Here is a 23,997-nt window from a genome sequence, read left to right as displayed (position 1 = left end):
TTAAAGTAACCATTGAGTGCAGCGGACGTGATTTCTTTGCGCTTCTCTCTCCGCCTCTCCTTCAGGTTTGGGTGCCTTGGCACCTGTAGTCGAGAGTAGTGCTTCAAGCGCAAAACCATTTGTCGGGCTAACGAATGAGGAAGAGACGGATAAACCAGAGTGATACGAAGTTCGTCCCCAGCCTTTAAGTAAAGATTGTGTTTCGGATTCAGATTCTGACAGCGACAGTGTCAATGAAACAGTCATTGCAGCCGATTCGAGAGATGAGGTCTGTGGGATTGCGGCAGTAGTGCGCAAGTGTTTTACTACTGCAGCAATCCCTCAGACCTCATCTCTCGAATCGGCTGCAATGACTGTTTCATTGACACTGTCGCTGTCAGAATCTGAATCCGAAACACAATCTTTACTTAAAGGCTGGGGATGAACTGCGTATCACTCTGGGTTATCCGTCTCTTCCTCATTCGTTAGCCAAGCTCACAAGAAGACCGAGAAAGCAATCCGGGACACAGCGAAAGAGACTGAGGAAGATATGTCCAAATCTGAACCGATCAGGGCCAAATAGAAGAAGGTTGTCAAAGGGCCTAACATAACTCACTGTCCCAAATTTCAGCCCAATTGGATAATAAATGTGTTTTTTATGGGTCTAAGGCCCTAAATCGGCGGATCTGTCTATATGGCAGCTATACCCAAATTTGAACCGATCTGGGCCAAATTAAAGAAGGATGTCGAAGAGCCTAACACAACTCATTGTCCCAAATCTCGGCGTCATCGGACAATAAATGCGCCTCTTATGGGCCCAAAACTTTATATCGAGCAGGATGCTGAAAGGGATAGAACTGAAATCCCAACCACTTGTACCGAAGCTATAAAAAGAAGCAGATCTCCCGAAGAGCATAACAATGCTAAAATGCTGTAAAAGAAGAGGAGCTACCCGCTTTCAAGTACTCTGGGAAGACCAAGCCAGACCTCCCCCAAGGCAGAATCCAGGCAGTATCCTGTGGAGGGAGACAAGGTCGAACCAGGAACGAAGGACGCACGCAAGTCTTCATGGAGGACTGTGACTTCCAAAACGACGCCACAGCCACGCCACCCGAAAGGAAGTGTGAAGTGAAGACTCAGTTGGTCTCTGAAAAAGACCAATTTGACGCACCACGTTTCCTCAACGAAACGATTTCGATATCTGATAAGGTCAAATACTTAGCAGTGATCTTGGACAGGAAAGTGAATCGAAAGTGTCACATTCAGGAGTGTCACAAGAAGACTCACAGATGTGGGGCACTATGTAGACGGGCAAATTTGCAAATTTTGCCCATGAATATTCCACTAAGGAACAAGGGCGAACTTCTCACATATCAATGAGTGCAGTCTGATTCAAAGTTAGGCTCTATGATAAGGGGCCTCCTAGTCCGGACGGCGTGCCTCAGTGCGACACCTCTTTGGAGAGAAGTTTTTCATGGCATAGTACCCCACAAATTTTGCCAGTAATAAGAGGGGGAAACCGTCGCTGAAAATTTTTTCTGATAGTCTCGTCAGGATTCGAACCCAGGCGTTCATGCTAACCTCTTCGCTACTATGGCCTCCATGTACACGGGCAGTTGTCTCGAAATGGGGTCTGATTCGACTGGCTCTACTGAAGCATGATTAGACCAATGCCTACTTACGCCACAGTAGTTTGCTAGACTGCAATGGAGAAAAGTGCAAAGTTAGGACAGTAAAACAGGTTCAGAGAACATGTTGTCTTAGTATGGGTGGAGCGATGAACACCACGCCCACTAGGGCACTGGAGACTATTATTCAACCCATACACATACAGATTAAAAGTGAGGCAGCCACTGCGGCTATGATACTAAAGGCGATGGGAGAATGCATAGAGGGTAGAGCAGGTCACACCATCGCGGTATATTCGGGGTGATGTTAGGAAACCTGGATGGAATAGAAGAGGTTTTGGGTCAGATACCTTAGACGACACTTGGGGTCGAGTGCGAGACATTGCTGCCAGCGGCACAGTCTTGGATTGATGGAAACCTGGTATTGCCATCTGGAAGTTCAAGCTACACTGATGGATCAAAGCTAAAGGACAGAGTGGGCCTAGGGGCCAATAATGTAAAGCCAGGGACTGCCAAGTATTTTGATCGTAGTGTGCGGTAATAGAAATATGTCATTGGTTGCCAAGTCAGGGCTTACCTATCAATATGAAGTTTTGGTCGGTCAAAAATGCGCTGGTGGTGACACACTGATCCAGGATCAGTACCGAGTGGACCAGGTCCTTAGAGACTGGATAAACCATATGTTAAGGAACAGGTGGATAAATTGTGTGCCCCATGGCTTAAATATAACTAAGAAAGTGGCACAGGGCACGCCACAGGAGGTCATTTTATCGCCACTCCTATGGGTCACCATCATAAGTGACCTATTACGTATGCTGACTGAGGAGGGATTTGAACCCGTCTGATACGCATACGATGTTATAATACTTCTAAGGGGTAAGGATCCGAACGAGCTATGTAGAAGGGCCGAAAGGGTCTTGCATATGGCATATGACTGCGCTAGAACCAGAGGTCTCAATGTTAACCTAGGGAAGACTGAAATATGCCTGTTCAAATCCAACCTCCTATGACTGAGGAGGGATTTGAACCCGTTTGCTACGCAGACGATGTTATAACACTTCTAAGGGGTAAGGATCCGAAAGAGCTATGCAGAAGGGCCAAAAGGGTCTTGCATATGGCATTTGACTGAGCTAGACCCAGAGGTCCCAGTGTTAACCCAGAAAAGACTGAAATATGCCTGTTCACGAGGAAGACGAAGGTGGGCCAATTTAACGCACCACCTTTCCTCAATAAGACGATTTCGATATCTGACAAGCTCAAATACTTAGGTGTGATCTTGGACAGGAAACTTAATTGGAAGTGTCAAATTCAGGAGCGTACTGAGAAGACTCGCAGATGTTGGGCACTATGTAAACGGGCCGTGGGCTCTAAATGGGGCCTGAATCCGAGGATAGTCCACTTGCTCTACAGTGAGAAGGCTCACAGACGTTGGGCACTATGTAGACGGGCAGTAGGCTCGAAATGGGGCCTGAATCCTAGGATAGTCCACTGGCTCTACAGGAACATGATTAGACCAATACATACTTACGCCTCGGTAGTTTGGTGGACTGCTATGGAGAAAAAGCGCAACAATAGGACCACACAACAGGTTCAGATAACATGTTTTCTTGCCATGGGCGGAGCGATGAGGACCACGCCCACTAGGGCCCTGGAGACTATTCTCGATATCCTACCCATTGACATACAGATTAAATGTGAAGCAGCCACTGCGGCTATGAGACTTAAGGCGATGGGAAAATGGATCGACGATGGGAGCAGCTCATACCATCGCGGTATACTCGAGGCGACGATAGGAAACCTGGAAGGAAGAGGAGGGGTTTCCGATCGGATACCTGGTATAAACCTCGATGTCGAGTGCGAGGCACTGCTGCCATCGGCACAGTCTTGGATTGACGGAACCCTAGTATTGCCATCTGGAAGATCATGTTACACGGATGGATCAAAGCTAGAGGACAAAGTGGGCCTGGGGGTTTACATTGAGAAACCAGGGTCTAAGATCTGTTTTAGACTCCCTGACCTTAATACAGTCCTGCAGGCGGAGATCCGGGCGATCACGGAATGCTTGAAGTGGTGTGGTGCTAACGCGAGGACGTCGAGTGTGAACATCTTTACCGACAGTAATACTGCCATAAGGGCAATAACAACCAAAACGGTAAGGTTACGAACAGTCTTGCAGTGTAAGAAGGAGATAAACGCCTTCTCTGAGGATGGCAAAATTTGCATCGTTTGGGTGCCGGGCCATAACGGAGTAAGGGAAAATGAAAGGGTAGGCGATTTGGCGGTGAAGGCCTGCAGGCGGAGATCCGAGCATAAGGGCAATATCAACCAGGACGGTAAGGTCACGAACAGTTTTGCAGTGTGAGAAGGAGATTAACGCCTTCTCTGAGGATGGCAAAATTCGCATCGTTTGGGTGCCGGGCCATAACGGAGTAAGGAGAAATGAAAGGGCAGACGATTTGGCGGTGAAGGCTAGAGGACTGCCGTCAATAAACTTGGTTAACTCGAAGCCTTTCGGGTGGACGGAAACCGAATTAAGGGAGTGGGCGATGAATGCGCATGCGACATTGTGGAACAGCGAAACGGTCGGTAGGATGGCGAAAACCCTATGTGGTGATCCAGATTGTGAGAAGACGAGGCTATTATAAGAAGGGAGGCAAGAAGGAGGTCAGTATAGCTATTGGTATCATAACGGAACACATAGGACTACGAGCTCACTTATGTAAAACCGGTGCGGCAAGTGATAGCATGTGTAGGGCTTATGGGGAAGATGATGAGACGTTGGAGCAATTCCTTTGTCAATGTCCGGATTTATCGTCCAGCAGATACCGGTACTTAAATGAGACACCATACCAGACATAAACCAACTTAGGGAAGTGGTATTGAAAAGAATTAAGGATTTTGGAAGTAGCAAGGATTTCCTAACTTAAAATTTTCTTTTTAGAGGTTACTTTATAGTTTTTAGACCGCACAACAAGCCGATTACTGGCTTGGGTGAATGTCCATAGTGGCATGGGGCGGATTAATATCTGTACCCTATTGCCAACCTACCCAAACGTTACCTAATTGTGGTGACCGTCATTTTATGTCGATCTAGCCATGTCCGTCTGTCCGTCCGTCCGTCCTTCTGTCTGTCGAAAGCACGTTAACTTCCGAAGGAGTAAAGCTAGCCGCTTGAAATTTTCCACAAATACTTCTTATTAGTGTAGGTCGGTTGGTATTGTAAATGGGCCATATAGGTCCATGTTTTGATATAGCTGCCATATAAACCAATCTTGGGTCTTGACTTCTTGAGCCTCTAGAGTGCGCAATTCTTATCCGATTGGAATGAAATTTTGGACGACATATTTTGTTATGATATCCAACAATTGTGCCAAGTATGGTTCAAATCGGTCCATAGCCTGATATAGCTGCCATATAAACCGATCTTGGGTCTTGACTTCTTGAGCCTTTAGAAGGCGCAATTCTTATCCAATTTGAATGAATTTTGGCTCGTAGTATTTTGTTATGATGTCCAACAAGTGTGCCAAGTATGGTTCAAATCGGTTCATAACCTGATGTAGCTGTCATATAAACAGATCTGGGGACTTGACTTCTTGAGCTTCTAGAGGGCGCAATTCCTATCCGATTTGGCTGAAATTTTGCATGACGTATTTTATTCTTACTTTCAACAACTGCGTTAAATAAGGTTCAAATCGGTTCATAACCTGATATAGCTGCCATATAAACCGATCTGGGATCTTGACTTCTTGAGCCTCTAGAGGTCGCAATTATTATCCGATTTGCCTGAAATTTTGTACGACGGTTTCTCTCATGACCATCAACATACGGTTTTATTATGGTCTGAATCGGTCTATAGCCCGATACAGCTCCCATATAAATCGATCTCTCTATTTTACTTCTTGAGCCCCCAAAGGGCGCAATTCTTATTCGAATTGACTGACATTTAACACAGGTCTTCAACATATAATTTAATTGTGGTCCAAACCGGACCATATCTTGATATCGCTCTAATAGCAGAGCAAATCTTTTCTTATATCCTTTTTTGCCTAAGAAGAGATGCCGCGAAAAGAACTCGACAAATGCGATCCATGGTGGAGGGTATATAAGATTCGGCCCGGCCGAACTTAGCACACTTTTACTTGTTTTTTCATCATTTCTTCGCATCATTCTGCACGAGCATTTTTTTTTTATCGATTGTCAAATTGTGCCGTATACAATGAGAACAAACCCTTTTAAACTTCCATTCATAGGGAAGTTTAGAAAAGTGTTTGTCTCATAGAAAATTCAAATGAACTATTAAGCCTTAGCTTACATATTAGGAGACATAGAGACAAAGAAAAACTCACACCCACACACATACGACATGTCTATAGCAGTGGTAGTGGTAACATTGCACAATGCACATGTTGAAGTAGACCAAGGCATGATACTTTCTATAACTACTTCTACAAACTTCAACACCAAGAAGCATTCTTCTTCGGTAAGTTTGAAAGAGCTTGAACATGAACAAAGAAATTCGAAATTGAATGGAATTTTTGAAAATAGATGTGAAGAATTTATACTTCAATACAATGGGGAGCATTCAAGTGTAGTTTATGCATTAGGAAAGAAAATTTTAAATTAAAACAAGTAAAAGCATGCTAAGTTTCACTGGGCCGAATTTTATATACCCTCCACCATTGATTGCATTGCATCAGAAAAGGAAGTGGAAACTACGGAGGATATGGACATAGTGGTCAGGTGGATCACGAAGGGCCTGAATGACTCCCTTGTGTCAGCATGTCCTAGTGCCTAGCCTACAGCGACCGCCATGGTGGACCCCAGAGCTGGTTGGTATAAGGAAGGACTGTAGAAAACTCTTCAACAGGGCGAAAGCCACAAGAGCACCACAAACTTGGGACATCTAAAAGGCTGACCTAAGAAAATATAAGGGCGAGCTTAGAAAGGCTCCGAACAAATCCTGAGTAGAATTCTGCAGCTCCGTAGAGGATACATCTGAGGCCTCTAGGCTAAAGAAGATTCTATCCTCGAGACCTATTACGATGGGGTATATTCGGAAGTCAGAGAATGTATGGACAATGTCTAGTGAGGAAACACTAGAACTACTCGTTGATACAAATTTCCCAAGAAATTCTCCAAAGGACAACAGGGCGCCAGAATTGGTTGTCACTGGTATGCATTCGTCGGAAGCTATTAGGGAAATTGTGTCTGAGCCAAAAATCCTTTGGGCGATAAGAAGATTCTACTCCTTTAAGTCGTCAGGCCATGATAATGTATCAAAGGTTGAATTAAGAGCTGTGTCTGATAGACTGGTATCCTGGCTTAGGGAGATATACTCTGCTTGTATCAGAAAGTCATATATACCTGTGGGATGGAGGGACACGAAGGTCATTTTCATTCCGAAAGCAGGAAAACCCTACCACACGAAGGCGAAAGATTTTCGTCCCATTAGTATGCCATCATTTATGGTGAAGACTCTTGAGAGGTTGATGGAAACATATCTTAGGGCAAAGATCCCTGGAGATCGCCTGTCGCGGCAGCAGCATGCATATAGCAAAGGCAAATCCACTGAAACAGCCCTTCACGACCTAGTCGGTTACATAGAGGCTGCTCTCGCTGTCAAGGAATATATAAAGATGACATTTCTTGACATTAAAGGTGCTTTCAATAATGTTTAACCGACGTCAATTATGAAGGAGTTGGAGTTTCCAGGCATTAACTCTACCATATGAAAGTTTATTCATAACTTACTACTAAAAGATGCATTACCGAAGGCTTGGGATCAGTGGATCTAAAAAGATGGGTCAGCAGAGGAATACCTCAAGGAGTAGTACTGTCTCCTCTACTTTGGAATATAGCCATTAAAAATATATCTCTTAGAGTGCTGTTCCATTTACAGAAAGCGCAAAATACCTGGGTGTTTTGCTGGACAGGAAATTGAACTTAAAATCCAATATTTTGGATAGGGCAAGAAAGGCTACTCTTGTCCTAACACCTGCAAGAGAGCCATTGGCAAAAGTTGGGGTTTAGACCGCGTGTCATGCATTGGGAATATACCGCAGTTGTCTGCCCTATAATGCCATATGATGTTGTAGTTTGGTGGACGGCGTTTCAAAAGTCCACCTACTGGTCAATACTCAACCGAATCCAAAGGATGGCTTGTTTATGCATCCCAGCCGCACTGAGAACGACACCATTTGATGCACTGAATTTAATGCTACATCTTATGTCTCTGGACATTATGGCTACCCAAATTGCTGCGACCACTGCCGTGAGGTTAAGGGAGCTTTCTCATTGGTCATATGGCGGCTATGGACACTGATAGAATATCCGATGTTCCAGGCAGTGTGGATTACACCCTACCTGAGCCGCGTACTGTACTACTATTCCTAATAGAACCGATTGGATCTACGATATCCCTGGTAACAGAAGTTACATAGACTTCTATACGGATCCATCCAAACCAAACGACTAGACTTCCATACGGATCATTCCAAACCAAACGACCAGGTAAGCTTTGGGGTGCACTCTAAAGATCTAAAACTGGTCATATCGAAAACGTTACCCGATCACTGCAGTGTGCATCAAGCGGAGATCCTTGCAACAAAGGAAGTGGTGGATTGGCTAAGATATAATGTCATTACGACGATTGGCATAAAAATCTCCTCACACTGCCAGGCAGCCATTAAATCCCTGGAGAACGAATTTCTGAACAAAAAAAACCGGCCTAATCTAGACTTGAAGAGGTCTACTGCTTTGCTGTCATTGGCTAGATCAGACGTCTCAGTCATGACAGGTCACTATCTAATCGGAAGCCATTCTGACTGACCGAAGGTTGCCAGCAACGAGTTTTGCAGAAGCTGCGAGGACATCGCAGAAGAAGAGACTATAAAACACCTTCTGTGTTTGTGTCCCGCACTAGCGGTTAAAAGGAGTCCCACTTTAGGTTCTCATTTCCTTGAGAACCTGTCTGATTTAGCGAAAAGGAACATTCGCAAGTTATTGGGCCTTTTAAAGCGATCTGGATGGATCAACGGTAGGAACTAGAAGGCATCTTCCTTCTTCTGTTCCTATGGTATCACAATGGACGAAAACGTCTAAGTGAGTCTGATGGCAGACTGCCACTTAAACCTAACCTAACCTAACGTTGTCCGGTTTTTTTTTGTGGGCAAGGAAAAAAAAAAAAGAAACAGAATAATGTATCAGAATTTCTATGTTATTGAAGCAATATCAAGATATGTGCCGATTCAGGCCATACTTGGTTTGCACGAAATGTTTTGTTATGATTTCCGACATCCATTGTTAGGCTGCATAGAGGATGCGACCCACATTGTAACATGGGCGTTCGTCGCTCATCCCCTTAACACGGATTGGCCTCGAAAGGCCTCAGGTTAACAAAGTTTGTTGGCGGTAGTCCTCTGACATTCACTGGTAAATCGTCTGCTCCTTCATTCTCTCTCACTCTGTTATGGCCCAGCAACCAAACAATGCGGATCGTGCCATTCTCAGAGAAGGATTTAATTCCTATCTAACACTTCAAAACGGTTCGTAACCTTACGGTCCTGTTTATCCATAGTAACATGGGGCGTATTAATATCTACACCCCTATTGCCGTGATGGCCTGTTTACTGTCCGCATAGATGTTCACACTCGATGTCCGCGTTAACACCAAACCACCACTTCACACATTCCGTGATCGCGCGGATCTTCGCCTGCTGGGCCCTATTATGGTCAGCCGAACCAACAAATCCTGCCCGTTTACATTGCGTTTTTGGGGATTCAAGTGCCATATACAAGTTTACATGCATATCACACACAACAATACAGAATTCTTGAAAAGACTTGCAAATTTTGATACTTTTATCGATTATCCAACCAAGAAAGCGGGTTTGTTTGGGATTTCTAAAAAAATCCTGCAAAAATGGGATTTATTTTTGTATGGTAAAACTTGCAAAAAAACACAGGATTAGGCAGTTAAATCTCAAAATGACCATAAATCCAGATTAAGTGGCCTGTGTAAACGTACTATAAGTCTATGTTGCAATTAGCTTACGTTGGCGAAATTTTTTTATTTGTTTTATTTTATTTCCTTATTCCTTTTTTTTAAGTTTTAGTTTTTGTACAGAATTTTTAAGAGATATTTATTTTGAATTTTTTTATGTATTAAACAATCTAAACTACTTGTTTTTTTAATTATTTTTTTAATTTTCTTACTCTTTCTTCTTTTTTAGGTAAGTTTTATTTTTTTGCAGAACACATATCAGGTATTTATTTTGTATTTCTAAGTATACTAGATGAACCGGGCCCGCTCTGCTGTGCCTTCTTATACTTTATATGGAACAAAATTTTCCTTGGAATATTTATTTTCGACAATTAAAGAGCTTTTAATGGAATACCGTGCTGTGAATCCCATATGACGAATTCTACGAATTTAAGTTTGAATGTAAGGTGTACTCCATTCTTAAAATACTTAATTTCAGCCCGATATTCTCATATCTGATTTAGGGGTATTTTCGGGGCGGATGTAGTCCCACAGACACTTGGCCCTGGAAAATATCAGCATCGTGCTCTTTTTCCAAATACCATTTATTTTAACCCCATATTGGCATTGGTTTTGAGGAGGAGTTTACAGGATGAGTCATCCCCCAAACACATGGCCCCAAAATAGGTTATTAAATTCGTTTTCAAATCTCGAATATCTGTCATTTGAGCCCCATATTGGCATGGTCGAAAAATTTTTACCCTTTGTTGGAGGTGTTTTGGGGAAGGGGTGATGCTCTAAATACATGGTCCTACGTTTGGATATCAAATTCGTATTCTACTCCCAAATACCTTTAGTTGAGCCACATATTGCGATGGTTAGTAAAAAATTGCTGCTTGTGGGGTATTTTGGGAAAGGGGTAGACCCCCGAAAATTGGTCCCGAAAGTGGTTATCAATTTTTGTTCTACCTCCCAATACCTATCATTTAAGCTCCACATTGACATGGTCGGTAAATATGTTCGATTTAGGGGGTATTTTGGAAAGTGGGGTGGTCCCCCGAACACTAACGCCGGAAAATATATCTGCAACGTGTTCTATTCTCATATATCCATATATCATTTATTTGAACCCCATATTGCCATTGACCTCAAAATTAGATATCAAATTCGTTTTGTAATCTCATTTAAACTCCTTATTGCAAAAATCAGCAAATATGTCCGTTTTGGGGTATGGGCCCTAAAAACTATCAATATCGTGCTCCACTCCCTTTAATAGCCAAATTGTCATGGTAAGCAAATACGTCCCATTTGCGGGGTTTTTATGAGGGTGGCACGTCCCTTAGGGAGTTAGTCCCTAATGTTGATATCAGATTCGTGGTCTACTCTCAAATACCCTTAATTTGAGCCCCACATTTTCATGATCGCAAACATGACCGGCTTGCGAGGTGTTTTTGGGAGATAGGGCGGCCACTCAGTGAGTTGGCATTGAAAATATATATCGGATTCGTGTTCTACTCTAAAAACCCTCTAATTTGAGCCTTATATTGTACTAGTCAGAAAATACTTACTATTTGGGTGGTGTTGTGGGGGTGAGGTGGCCCCATAGACACTTTTCCCGAATATTGATATCAAATTCGTGCTTTACTCCCAAAGACCTTTCATTTGAGCCCCATATAGTGCTATGGTCATAAATTTGTCCCTTTTGGGGGGTGTTTTTGGGTAGGGGCGGCCCCCAAACACTTAGTAACATATTTGGTTATCAGATTCGAATTCTACACTCAAATACCTTTCATTTAAGCCCCATATTGCCATGGTCAGTAAATAAGTCCTGTTTGGGGGGTGTTTTAGGGAAGGGGTGGACCCCCAGAAACTTGGTCCCACATTTGGATATCAGATTCGTATTCTACTTGCAAATACCTTTCATTTCAGCCCCATATTGCTATGGTCGGGAAATATATCATATGTAGGGGTGTTTTGGGGGTGGTCCCCCTAACACTTGGTCCATCAAGTCGATATCAGATAATTTTTCTTATCCTAAATACCTTTCATTTGAGTCCCATATTGTCGTGATTGGTCTAAATATATATTTGGTAGGTTTTGGGTAACCTACCTATGAACATTCCATTATGTGACAGGGGCAAGTTTAAGCTCAATGATATGGGACCTCCTTTTTATAGCCGAGTCCGAACGGAGTGCCGTAGAGTGACACCTCTTAAACAGCGGCACAGGGTAAAAGGACGGACATGTCCAAATTGTCTTAGATTTTTACCCTGTGTCTGTCTGTTGAAATCACGCTACAGTCTTCAAAAATAGAGATATTGAGCTGAAACATTGCACAGACTCTTTTTTTGTCCATAAGCAAGTTAAGTTCAAAGATGGGCTATATCGGACTATATATTGATATAGCCCCCATATAGACCGATCTGCCGATTTAGGGTCTTAGGCCCATAAAAGTCACATTTATTATCCGATTTTGCTGAAATTTAGAACAGTGAGTTGTGTTAGGCCCTTCGACATCCTTCGTTAATTAGGCCCAGATCGGTCCAGATTTAGATATAGCGGCCATATAGACCGATCTGTCGATTTAAGGTCTTGAACCCATAAAAGGCGCATTTATTGTCCGATTTTGCCAAAATTTGGGACATTGAGTTGTGTTATGCTGTTCGACGTTCTTCTTCAATTAGGCCCAGATCGGTTCAGATTTGAATATAGAGCTGTCATATAGACCGATTCTCCGATTTAGGGTCTTATACCCATAAAAGCCACATTTATTATCCGGTTTTGCTAAAATTTGGGACAGTGAGTTGTGTTAGGCCCTTCGACATCCTTTGTCAATTTGGCTCAGATCGGTCCAGATTTGGATATAGCTGCCATATAGACCGATCCTCCGATTTAGGTTGTTAGGCCCATAAAAGCCACATTTATTGTCCGATTTCGCCGAAATTTAGGACAGTGATTTATAATAGGCCTTTCGATATTCCTCTTCAATTTGACCCAGATCGATCCAAATTTGGATATAGCTGCCATATAGACCGATCTCTCGATTTAAGGTTGTGGACCCATAACAGCCACATTTATTATCCGATAATGCTGAAATTTGAGTCATTGAGTTGTGTTAGGCCCTTCGATATCCTTCGTCAATTTGGCCCAGATCGGTCTAGATCTGGATATAGCTGCCATATAGATCGATCTCTCGATTTAAAGTTTTGGGACCATAAAAGGCGCATTTATTGCCCGATGTCGCCGAAATTTGGGACAGTGAGTAAGGTTAAGCCCCTTGACATACTCGTGCAATATGGCATAGATCGGTATAGATTTGGATATAGCTGCCATATAGACCGATCTCTTGAGTTAAGGTTTTGGGTCCATAAAAGCCACATTTATTATCCAATTTTGCTGAAATTTGGGACAGTGAGTTGTTTTAGGCCCTTCGCCATCTTTCTTTAATTTGGCCCTGATCGGTTCAGATTTGAATTTAGCTACCATTTAGACCGATCTCTCGATTTAAGGTTTTGGGCCCATAAAAGGCGCACTCATTGATAGGTTGGAAGTTGGCCCCTGTTCCTTAGTGGAATGTTCATGGGCAAAATTTGCATTTTGTGTTTGTCCACCTGCTCCGTGTCTCGTTTTACCATGTCTGCTGCCATCTTTGGATGGACTCTTCTATACCTTGTGCGAGGTAAGTACGATCCAAGCGCTTGTCTCCGGCTCCAAAGATCCTGTATCGTTCAATTGCCTGCAATTACAAGGACCCCTTTTCCTAGGCTTCCTAGGCGATAGGCTCATGCGACACGTAGAGCTGCTGTTCTCTGCACAGCTGATATTCTCCTTGCTCTCGTGAGAGTTCCTAGGGTCGGCGCCCATATTTCAGAGAAATACAGTAAAAAAATAATAATCGTCTTCATTAGTATCATTATTTTGTTTGGAAGAGGTCCAGCTGTATTGGCCGTAAGACTGCTTAGCCGCGAGGTTAATTCGGCTGCTTTCGTCGTTGTATACACGATTTGGTATCATAACGGGACACATAGGACTACGTATGAGTAGGCTACCGCTTGCCGCACCGACTTTGCTTAATTGAGTTCGTAGTCCTATGTTACCCGTTGGCAGACATCGGTACTTAAGTGGAGACACGATACCAGTCAGGACATAGGACTATGAGCTCACTTAAGCAAAGTCGGTGCGGCAAGTGGTAGCCTACACATGCTACCACTTGTCGCACCGACTTTGCTTGAGTGAGCTCGTAGTCCTATATGTCCCGTTGGCATGTGGGGAAGATGATGGGACGTTGGAGTACTTTCCATGTCAATGTCCGGCTTTCGTGGCTAAGATACATCGGTACTTAAGTTGGGACACGATGCCAGACAGGATTAATATCCGCCCCTCTGTTCAACCTATCCCTCTTTTCAACCTATCTCAACCTTACTTAGAATCCAGTGTCATCCCTTGATATTTCACGGACATCTTTGTGACAATAGTAATGTTGTCTATGCGCATCCCTGTTTCCAGAGAAATGTGTCGTCTTGTCAGCAGCATCAGCTCTGTTTTATGCATGGCCAGTTATAGTCCATATGAGGCCAGCCAGCTCTTTGTACGGATCACAGTTTGGCGGAGTTTGCGTTGGGTCTCTTTCATGGTTCTCACCTTTATCACTGCTGCAATATCGTCTGGTTAACCCACTAGGTAGGTATCGTCAGCCATGTCTATTTTAACAATTAGTCGTTGGTTTGCATTTCAGTCTGGCCCCAATATGCAGCCCTGGGCGGCTCCTGAGGTCACTTGCATTCTTTCTGTGTCTTGGATGGTATGGTCGATAAGTACCCGATCTTTAAGGTAGTTCTTTAATATTCTCACCAAGTACCCAGGTACATGGAAGACCGTCTCTAGGGCTTGAATCACATCTACCCACTTCAGGTTTTTAAAGGCATTGTTGATGACATTCTGCGCCGCTTGCACTGTGTCTACCACTTGTTTTAGAACACCCAATGTCGACTTCCCGGTTCGAAAATTCGTACTGTCTTTTGGAGAGACCTCCCGCGGCTCTGATGCTTTCATCAAATTTTGGCTTAATGAGGCGCTCAAGTAGTTTGCCAACCGTGCTCAGCATGCACAGTGCTCTGAAGGACGATGGTGAAGTTCGGTCCTCCTTTCCTTATTAAAACCAGCTTTTGCTTCTTCCAAGAGCCAGGGAATATGCCATGTCGCAGGCAGCTGTTGTACACTCTTCGGCTTGGCCATCAGGGCCAAATGCTTTCTTGTTCTTGAGGCTATTATCGAGGGGCTAACCATCGCGGCGTTCAGTGTCAAATGGGAAGATGCTGTAGCATGGCTATAGACTCTGCGCTACGATGGCTTTCATTTAGAAGAACAGTCTGAGGAAAATTACAAGCGGTTATCGTTCGAAGGCTATTAGGATTTCGTCAGACGGACAGACGCTACTAGCTCGATTAAAAATCCCACCGCAATCAAGACTATGTATTTAATGGGTTCCCAATATTTCAAGGAACGAACAGATGAAATTAGCGTTTGCTGTGGTAAACAAATTCAAATAACTCTCCTTTGGTTTTGAGTTGTCACCAAAAACCGTTCTAAATGTAGATTCATAGCAAATTCAACTGTTGATTGTGACATTACATATGCAAACATTAGGCTGCCATTTTTATAGATTATTCAAATTTCCATTAAGGATGAGTTCTAGTATGTAGGGGCAATCAAATCAGCAACAAATCGCTTGGTTAAGCCCATGCATGCCATGAAAACAACAAGGAAGGGCACTCAAACAAGCACGCACACACACATTTGCACACACACATTTGCACACACACATTTGCACACACACATTTGCACACACACACACACATGTACAATATGAGCAAACTAATTTGTATCATAATACAAAATGTGAATGTAGTAAATGATGCAGAAGCAAACATAAACAACAACCACAACAACAGCAACAAAAGGCGAAATTACCAACAAAGCAAACTAAGTACTGCCTGTGCTGCGACCAACGAATGCTATTTATAAAGAAAATCTCATAGAAATAGTGCAGATTTGAACGTAACTGTCAGAAGCTCAAATTGCATAGAATGCCAAAATATGATACTCTGACACCCTGCACACAAACACAAGCAATACATGGAAATCTACGCACACCACCACACTGAAGCATTGAAATGACAAAAACAAATTGCATTGGAAAGCATACGCCCCAAAAAATGTGCTACAAACAGTTAGCTACTCTCGTACACACATACTATTGCGTGCACAGACACACACACCCACACACACACACGCATCATATTTAACACACCTTAGTGGGACAAGCATAGACCCAAAGGAGTGTTTATTTTAGTTGACTCATATCATACTTCGACTGTGATATTTGCACATGAGCTTTTGAGTGGCCACAGTGCATTGAAATAGAGCTTTGCCTTGACTCAAACCACCTAAAGCCTTGAAAAACCACTCACCGAGACAGAGAGCGAAAGAGAGCAAGAAATTGTATTATTATTATTTACAAATGAGAGTGTAAGTGTGTGTATATGGTCATTGGCCCAGCCCAGGCTTTGTGTGGGTGTTCGCATTTTATTCGGCATTCGCTGAAGCTTTCACTCAGCACTGCCACATTCAACACGTGACTGTTGTAATCATAACAAAGTCAAAACAAAACCGCAGACTCTCAACGAGGAGGGCCACAAAACATCATGATGTTGCACTCTCACTATTACCTAAGGCTGGGAGAAACTCGCACAAAAGAGTATCAAGAACACAAAAAAAAAAAAACAGAAAAAGCGTTCAAAGTTCGGCTGGGCCGTATCTGAAATACCCTCCACCATGCATCGCATTTGCCAAATTGTTTGCCAGGTGTCTTTTGAAAGGCACGCAAAGTATAATAAATAAGAAATGCTATGCTATTGGAGCTTCAGGTTATGGACCGATTCGATTCATAATTGGTTTGGCTTTAGCATACCATTGAAGTAGAAGTCATTGTACAAAAAGTCACCCAAATCGGATAAGAATTGCGCCCTATAGGGTTTGAAGAAATATAACCGGGACATGGGTTTATATGGGAGCTATATTAGGTTATGGGCCGACTCTGACCATATTCGGCCTGTATGTTGAAGGTCATAGGAGAAGTCGTTGTTCAAAATTTCAGCCAAATCGTATAAGAATTTCGTCATCTAGAGGCTCAAGAAGTATAAACGGGAGATCGGTTTATAGGGGAGCTAATCAGGTTATGAACCGATTTCGACCACACTCGCCACAGTTATTAGAAGTCAGAACAAAACACTTAATGCAAAATTTCAACCAAATCGAGATCCAAGATCGGCTTATATGGCAGCTAAAGGGTCACTTTTAGGAGCTATAGAAAAGTTAAAAAAACACATAAAATTCAGAAAAATGCATGAAACCCGTATTAAAATCGATAGTGTTTATGTTAAATTGGCTATGACAGAATATTTGTTCTACTAGCCGAACGTGGAATAGCGTTTCAAGCGCCTCGATCTACTGCGCTCATTCTAAAATCTCTGACACCAAGTTTCGAGGTGTCAGTCACCACTTGATCTTTCCAACGGGCTTTTGGTCTTTCCGGTTTGCGTGTACCACCGTTTTTCGACATCTTTCCGCAATTTGGACCAGATCGGTTCAGATTTGGGTATGATGCTATATAGACCGATCTGTCGATTTAAGGTTTTGAGCCCATAAAAGGCGCATTTATTGTCAGATTTCGCCGAAATTTGGAACAGTGAGTTGTGTTAGGCCCTTCGACATCCTTCTTCTATTTGCCCCAGATCGGTCCAGATTAAGATATAGCTGTCATATAGACCGATCTCTCGATTTAAGGTTTTGAGCCCATAAAAGGCGCATTCATTGTCCGATGTTTCCGAAATTTGGGACAGTGTGTTAAGTTAGGCCCATCGACATATTTCTGCAATATGGCACAGATCGGTTCCGATTTGGATATAGCTGTCATATAGACCGATCTCTCGATTTAGGGTTTTCAACCCATAAAAGGCGCATTTATTGTTCGATTTCGCCGAAATTTGGGTCAGTGAGTTGTGTTAGGCCCTTCGACACCCTTCTTCTATTTGCGCCAGATCGGTCTAGATTAAGATATAGCTGCCATATAGATCAGTCTCTCGATTTAAAGTCTTGGGCTCATAAAATTCGCATTTACTATCCGATTTCGCCGAAATTTGGGCAGTGAGTTTCGTTATGCTCTTCGACAACTTTATGCATTTTGGCCCAGATCGGTCCAGACTTGGATACAGCAGCCAGATTGCTTTAAAAAACCCAATAACTCGCAAATGTTGACATCCTCTAAATTAAATCAAAGAAATGAGAACCTAAAGTGAAAGCCCTTCTGACTGCTAGTGCTATGGTCTCTTCTTCTTATTCGATGTCCTCACAGCTTCTAGAAAAGTCATTGCTGGCAACCTTCAGTCAGTCAGCATGTTTTTCGATTTGACAGTGATTTGTCACGACGGACACAATGACTGAGACGTCTGTTCTATCCAATGATAGCAAAGCAGTAGACCTCTTTAAGTCTAGGCCACATAGTTTTGGAATGCTCACAGCCTCCTCTTTGTGACCATCTATCATTCGTTGTACTTTGGGCCTGTTCCTGCAAACTTAGCCTATATGTCGCAAAGCTATACCCACAGATTCCAGTATTCCTGAAATGTGTAGGATAGTTCCTAGTCTCGCAAGCTCGTCCGCTTTACAATTCCCTGGGATATCACTGTGGACCGGCATCCAGAACAGGTGAATTCGGAACTGTTCAGCCATCTCGTTGAGTGGTCTGCGACAGTCGAGTTCGGTTTTTGTGTTCAGAAATACGTTTTCCAGGGATTTAATGGCTCTCTATGGCCCGGCACCCAGTACAGGTGAATTTTGAACTGTTCAGCCAATTCGTTGAGAGATCTGCGTCAGTCGAGGACGGTTTTTGTGTTCAGAAATACGTTCTCCAGGGATTTAATGTCAGTCTGGCTGTCTGAGAAGATATTTATGCCAATCGTCGCAATGACTTTAAATCTTAGCCATTCCACCACTTCCTTAATTGCAAGAATCTACGCTCGATAGTACCGTCCATATAATTTAATTTTTTAAGATAATTTCATACCGTGCCTTTGCCGTGACGGCTTCAATTGAAGTGGGCTTGTCTGTATAGATATGAGCTTTAACGTGGGCCCACAAAAAATAGCCTAAAGGCTTTAAATCGCACAATCTAGGCGGCCAAATGACCGTTCCCGAACGTGATACAAAATGTTCACCGAACTCGCTGTGTGGCATGTGGCAACGTTTTGTTGAAATCACATGTCATGCAAGTCAAGCTCCTGCATTGTGGGCGAAAAAAAAAAGTTGGATATCATCTCATAGTAGCACTCACCATTGACAGTTACGTTACGTTTCCCATCATCTTTGAAGAAGTACGGTCCAATGATTCCACCAGCCCATAAGCCGCACCAAACTGTGGCTTTTTCTGGATGCATTAGTAGTCCTTGCTAAGGTTCTGGCTGATCTTCACTCCAAAATGGACAATTCTGATATCACAGTGTCCGTAGCCGCCACTTGACCAATGAGAAAGCTCGCTTTACCTCATGGCAGTGGTCCCCGTAATTTGGGTAGCCACAATGTCCAGAGGTATTGGATGTAGCATTAAATTCAGTGCATCAGATGGTGTCGTCCTCAGTGCGGCTGTGATGGACAAAGAAGCCATCCTTTGGATCCTGCTAAGTATTGAGCTGTTGGTGGATTTTTGAAGCGCCGTCCACCAGACCACAACACCATATAGCATTATAGGCCTGACAATTGCAGTATATACCAAATGCATGATACGCGGTCTAAGACTCCAGCCTTTGCCAATGGCTCACTTGCAGGTGTATAGGACAAGAGTTGCCTTTCTTGCTCTTTCCACAATGTTGGATTTGAAGTTAAATTTTCTCTCCAGCAAACACACAGGCTTTTGCGCTTTCTGTAAATGGAACATTCATTCCAACCAAGGAGACAGGTGTCACAGTGGGCAAATCAGTGCGCAGATTTATACCTCCACCACATTTGGTAGCCCCCTTCGCTGTTGAACGTAGAATTTCCTGGAGTATATCTAGTATAGAGTATAGTCCGAACAGGGTGCCGCAGTGCGAGCCCTCTTTGTAGAGAAGTTTTACATGGCATAGAACCTCACAAATGTCGCCAGCATTAGGAGGGGAAAGTCACCGCTGAAAATTTTTTCTGATGGATTCGTCAGGATTCGAACCCAGGCATTCAGAGTAATAGGCGGATATGCTAACCTCGGCGCTACGGTGGCCTCCCGTAAAAGCCCATATAACACTTTTTATACCTTTCTTGAGCCCCTGAAAGCCCCAACTTTTGTCCGATTTGGCTAAAATTTTGCAGATAGTGTTCTGTTATGAATTCCAACAACTGTGCTGATATAGCTCCCGATCGGTTCACTTTTGATTTTGGGTTGTGTTTTTGGCATAAGGGGGAGGTTCCATCCCCCTTCCGATACCGAAAAATTGTATAGCCTTTGTTTCCTTTCAGATCAACCTACACAACATGCGAAAATTTCGAAAAAATCGGTTCTGCCATTTTTCAGTCTATACGGAACAAACAAACCGAGTCCCCTATATCCGTGATTGGTTAATGTGCCCATTTTGGGCGTTTTTGTGGGGGTGGGGTGACCCCCTATACTTTTACATGAATTTGTATGCCAGATGAGTTATCTACTCCCGCATACTTTTCATTTGATACCCATATTGTCCTTATCGGTCCACTTTTAATTTAGGATGGTGATTTTGGGGTAATGGTGGAGGGGCGCCCCCTTCCGTTTTCAATAAATTATAAAGCCTATTCCTACTTGCTGACCTTATTTACGTAATCTACTCCCGAATGCCTTTCATTTGTGTCCCATATTGTCATGATCGTCAAATAGAACTATTTTAAGGGGTTTGGGGGCTGGGGCGGACCCCAGGTACTTGGACCCAACTTTTATTGTGAAATTTGTACTCTACTCTTGAATACCTTTCATTTGAATCCCATATTGTCCCGATCGGTCCACTTTTATTTTTCGGTAGTACTTCTGGGGTAAGGGGAAGTGTCCGTCCCCCCTCCCAATATCAAAAAATTATATAGCCTATGTTTCCTTCTAGACTAACCTACATAATCTGTGAACATTTCAAGGTAATCGGTTGAGCCGTTTTTGAGTCTATGCGGAGCAAAAAAACAAACACAAATTCATTTTTATATAGAAAGTTATGGGCGTACTATCGATTCAAAAAAAGATTTTATAAATTTTTCTGAATTTTATGTATTTTTTTTTTTTGAGAAACTTTCAAAATTCACCCCTTAGCTCCCATATAAATATTTGTCTGATTTTGAGTACTATTGCATTTTTAAACTGATTCGGCAGACAGACGGGCCTTAGTCGAATATTTCGAGTTGTTACAAACGGAATGACTAGATTAGTATACCCCCATCCTATGGTGGTGGGTATAGTTATTGCTTACTACCCCAACTGCTCTCGTTTGAATAACTGGTTGCATTCGAGTGGGATTCGGTGCATTCTGGTAGGCCTCATGCATTTGTTTGTACTTTGTATTACAACATGTTGCTTCGCCATTTACTTTGTAGTAGTGAGCGACATACATTGGCGGTTAAAGATGCTAAGCTAAATGCCTTCTCTTTCGATTCATTTCTCTACCACTCACTCTCTGCCATATATGCTCTATGGCTCTCTCTCTCTCTCTCTTTGTGATTTACCGACACCGCTGTCGTGTTTGTTTGGTAAAGCTTGCAAACTGCACTTTGTAACGACCATGAACATGACGATGATGCTGCTTGCTTCAAAGATTAACAAGAGCAACAAATTGCAAAGCAACAACAAACATAAGCACAATGTCTATGTAAATGTGTAGCAGCAGCATCGTCATTATCATCATCATCATCATTACATTGCCATACTACAACAAAGCTTGAGTAATAGTTGTCAGATGACAAGCAACAGCAACAACAACAACAATAACAACATACACACGAACACACCCTAAACCAACGAATAAGTATTTACTTTTTACATTGCTCTCATTTACTCACCGAGTGGGCTGCGTTGGCAGAGGCTGCAGCAGAGCTGGTGACAGCAAACCAACATCAGCCAGCATCACAGCAGCATCCTTTGGTAAATGAGGACTTGGTCAACACTAATTCAGTTGATAGTTTAACACGTAACAGTTAAGTTATCCGCCGCCATTGTAAATGTAAAGAACATAACTTAGGCAGGATAAAACATAAAATTTAACAAAATAATCAAACATACATTTTTTTTAATAAAATATAAATAACAAAAAAGTTAAAACTCAAGCAAAACTAAAAGTATTACAGATATTTTTTTTAATTAAAAGTGTTATTTTTTCCAAAAGGTTTTGGGGGCCAAAAAAATTATATAAAAAATTTAGAAGTGTGCTTAGCTTAGTTTGTGTTTGGTGATATTTTAATGCCATTGGCAAAACATTGACATGCTTCTGTTTAAATCATTTAACCTTATGCTGAAGACGATCCCCAGTTTTTGGGTTTTACTTTTTTTTTTTTTGTAAAATATCACAGCCCCTAATAAAACAAGAGCGAAAATAGCCCAACAACCAAAACCCAGGCTGAATGTTCTATTTTAATGAGTGAAAACCATGCTTGAAACCCCTTTTTCGTTGTCGTTGTTCTTGTTGTTGGCATATATGCTGAGAGTGTGTCCTCTTCATCCAGGATGTGGAAGATGCTTAACTGTGTGTGAGCCCAGTGTACGCAGCCATTGTTTTGTTAACATTTCAACGTAAAACGTCATAAAGGGAACAAAATTCTAAATTGGAAACAAAAAGAAGAAAAATCAGACACCCCCCTCTCGTACTCAACCCATACTCACACACTATAGCCTAAAGAGAAGAATATAAGATTTTGTAAAAAATAAAAAAAAAAAAAATATCTTTTATGAGAATAATGAGCAAAAATATGGAAAAAGAAACAAAACATGAGGGCATAGAGGGAAGATACTGCATACATATGTGACAAAGTTAACATTTTTGAAAAAAAAATATACAAAATGGTGTTGAAAATTTTTTTGAAAAAAATCGAAAGCCATAACTCTGCCAACATGTGATTTTTAGATAAATCTATTAAAGTAGGCTCAAAGCTTTTAAAACAGAGAAAAATAAGGTTGGCATCAGAAATTGTAAATCAGATGAAAAAAAAACTTAAATGTAAAGGAAACAGAAACTCCCCAATTTTAATTAAGAATGAAAGGAAGCGGAAGATAAGTTCAAACTAAGAACATGAGGAAAAGTCTTTAAACCCTATGGTGAATGATTTAAGATATTTTGATTTATTTTAAGCTTTGGTATATCATAAACCAAAAAGATTTCTTTGAAAAAATCCAAGCCAATAAATAAGTCATATTTTTGAGGCAAAAAACGGAAACAAAAACGTCTAAATAACAAAAGTGACATTTTCTTCAACACACAAAAGAGGATTTTCTTTGAACATCAAACAAAAGGAAAGGAAAATTCCAAGTGACAAAAACTAAGAAAAGACAAGATACTAATTTTGTATAAAAATCAATTTCCATAAGCAATTCCGCAGCAACTTCTTTGAAAACTTTGGTGAAAACAGCCATAAAGAACTGAAAAATTTAAAACAATTTCAACTTCCCATTACATGTATCCAAAATGTAGTTTTCCCCAAAAACCAAACATCCTATCCCTATGAAGCTTTATAATCATAAAAGTGCTCTTGAGCACCTCAAATCTTCATATATTCAAATTGCTTAGCAAAATTTTACATATTGTGTGCCAAAAAATATAGAAAATGCGAACTTGAAAAAAAGTATCAAAATAAATACAACATTATAAAAAAAAAATCTACGCTTTGTTTCATAACACATCGTCTAAACTCCTCATCGATATATCTACAAATAAAAAGTGAAAAAAAAAATTCTAAAAAAAAAAACGAAAAAAAAAATTCTCAACGGCAGCCATGGATCCCAAAATCGTAACGTACCCCCACATAGACAATAGCATCACTTTGACAAAATATAATAAAAAAAAATCACAAAAACTCTAAGGACACCTTTGTCATGCATACTAGTTGGCACCCTTGATTTTTCTTAGAAAAAAAAAGCATACAATTTTTAAGTGCCACCATTTATGAATTTAACATTTTTTCACCACATTTTTTAAATATTAGCCATATTTTATTCTACACCAATTAACACAAAAAATAACCATAAATGCAAATTAAACCAGAAACTTTCGACGTTTATATACAACTGTTTATATTAAACTTTTTTTACAGATTTTTAAGAGATAAACCATATAAATTTAGGTTTATAAAAAAAAAATCAAAAAAAAGTTTATACTAATAACC

At 41.7% G+C, this 23,997-nt stretch overlaps 1 protein-coding gene across 3 annotated transcripts in view; it reads left to right on the top strand.

The window, feature by feature from the left end:
- Positions 1–23,997, top strand: part of LOC106088399 (mucin-5AC) — a 612,109-nt gene that overhangs the window by 164,989 nt on the left and 423,123 nt on the right. Inside the window, exon 1 of one of the 3 annotated variants that reach the window (XM_059368396.1) lies at positions 21,804–21,845. The exons of 1 other annotated variant lie outside the window; for it this stretch is intronic. The gene's annotated coding sequence lies outside the window, so the exon portion shown is untranslated. Of the gene's footprint in view, positions 1–21,803; positions 21,846–23,027; positions 23,623–23,997 lie in introns of those variants that run through there. One more of the 3 variants, XM_059368395.1, reaches the window with a different exon arrangement.

This window comes from Stomoxys calcitrans, chromosome 5 (assembly GCF_963082655.1).
Source record: "Stomoxys calcitrans chromosome 5, idStoCalc2.1, whole genome shotgun sequence".
Classification (NCBI taxonomy): Eukaryota; Metazoa; Arthropoda; class Insecta; order Diptera; family Muscidae; genus Stomoxys; species Stomoxys calcitrans.
The sequence above is the reverse complement of the archived record's forward strand: the minus strand, read 5'-3'. Positions and strand labels throughout refer to the sequence as shown.